This window comes from Lycium barbarum, chromosome 12 (assembly GCF_019175385.1).
Source record: "Lycium barbarum isolate Lr01 chromosome 12, ASM1917538v2, whole genome shotgun sequence".
NCBI classification, from domain to species: domain Eukaryota; kingdom Viridiplantae; phylum Streptophyta; class Magnoliopsida; order Solanales; family Solanaceae; genus Lycium; species Lycium barbarum.
The window spans coordinates 66,568,429-66,570,281 of NC_083348.1; the positions used below are offsets into that span (position 1 = coordinate 66,568,429).

At 41.6% G+C, this 1,853-nt stretch overlaps 1 non-coding gene across 1 annotated transcript; it reads right to left on the bottom strand.

Moving 5' to 3' along the window:
- Positions 1 to 703: 703 nt before the first annotated feature.
- Positions 704 to 810, bottom strand: LOC132625339 (small nucleolar RNA R71). Its single transcript, XR_009576777.1, has one exon. It is a non-coding gene; the product is annotated as a small nucleolar RNA R71 (small nucleolar RNA).
- Positions 811 to 1,853: the final 1,043 nt, after the last annotated feature.

A 1,853-nucleotide genomic window follows, 5' to 3' on the forward strand; every position in this document is an offset into this window, starting at 1 on the left:
TCAATCTTTGTATTTTAGCGTTGGATAATGATTGCAAGCATTAGCCTAAGCCATTATACTAACTTTTCTTGGGAAAGAGAGTTAGCATTGGTAAGATTGAATAAAAATGACTCGGGGCATTAACCCTCGTTTAATAGACTAACTTAGGAATAAGAACAAGTCTAATTAGCATTATTGGTCGCTCTATTCTATCAAACCTTGTTAGCTATTTTGGTGAACTAGGTGAACATGGTAGGAAGACATAATCAAAATCAAGGAAACCAAGGTGGGCTCCAAGTGAACCCACCTGCACTAGAAGAGGAGGAAGATGAGAATATATTTGCGGAATTCATCAATGAAGCTGATTATGCTTCTGCTGTGGTCCCTCCTAGGACTGGAAATGCTACTTTCAAAATTGATAGTTCTACAAAATGCTACTTTCAAAATTGATAGTGCTATCTATCAGCTGCTAAAACTTGAAAGTTATTTCCGAAATTTTTCGGAGGACTGTCCACTCTGACATTTGAAGAACTTCCTGCACGTGTGTGCTCAACAATCCCAAAGTGTTGTTTCTGCTGATGCACTTCGGTTACGGGTCTTCAAATATTCCTTGGCTGGCCAAGCAAGGGAATGTTATGAAAAGCTTCCCAACAATTCTATTCACACCTGGAGCAAGCTAGCCAATACATTTTTGAAGAAATGGTTTCCACCGAGCACTAAGGCTGAGCTTGAAGATAAGATCTTTGAGTTCAAACAGATCCCGTGGGAACGATTATATTCGGCATGGGAGCGGTTCAAGTACTATCTAGCTCAATCTCCAACTCACGGGTTTCCGGATGCTATTCTCACCGAGAAATTCTACAAGGTCTTAGATACAATGAATCAGATTGCTGTCAATACTGTGGCGGGAGGATGCTTCATGGACAAGTCATTTGTCAACATCACCCGGTTGCTTGATAAACTCACCACCCACAATCAAGTTTGGCATTCAACTAATAGTGAGAGTCTCTCTTATGGTAGTCCATCACTAGTCGTTGTTGCAAAAGAAACCCGCGAGAGGGATCATGCCTTTGCTCAATTGCAAACCACGGTAGATTTATTATCAAAGAAGTTCGCAGAAAAGGATGCACTGGGGGTAAATGCTGTTGAGGAGTTACCACCTCCTCCACAGGGGATGTATCAAGTCCCTGCGGGGATATACCAAGATGGGCAACAACATTATGAAGATGCTAATTATGTCAACAACTCCCAAGGGGGTTATCAGAGGCAAATTTATCAAGGTCCAGGCCATCACCCATGGCAGAAGCCTCAACACCAATTGCAAGGGAACAATTATAGCAGAAATGATTAGGGAAATCCAAATTAAGGGAATTTACAATAACAACAATCATGGCAATAAGAGCTCTAACCCTTACATTCCACCAAAGGAGAAAGCATCAAATTCCCAACAGTGGAGAGACAATTCAGCTAGCAACTTTGCTAGCAATGCTGCTAATGATTCTGCAGAGCTGAAAAGTATGATGCAGAAAATGCTAATGAACCAGGACAGAACTGAAAGTACAGTAAAGGGAATGTCTCGGGTTCAACTATCTCATTCAGTTTCCATTTAGAAGCTTGAATCGCAATTCAGAGACCTTTCCAGAGAAGTGCATACTCCTCAACGTGGACAACTACCAAGTGATACAGTTCCAAATCCGAAAGGTAGTGGGGTAAGCTCTGTGGAGCATGTAGCTGCTATTGGCACCCGAAGTGGAAAAATACTTCTAGGTGTTGATAAGAAGGTGATTGATCTTGAGCCAATTGTTGAAGAAGAGGCACAACCTAATGTGTCTGATGTTATTATGGAGAAAGAAACAGAGAAGGAAGTCCCCATT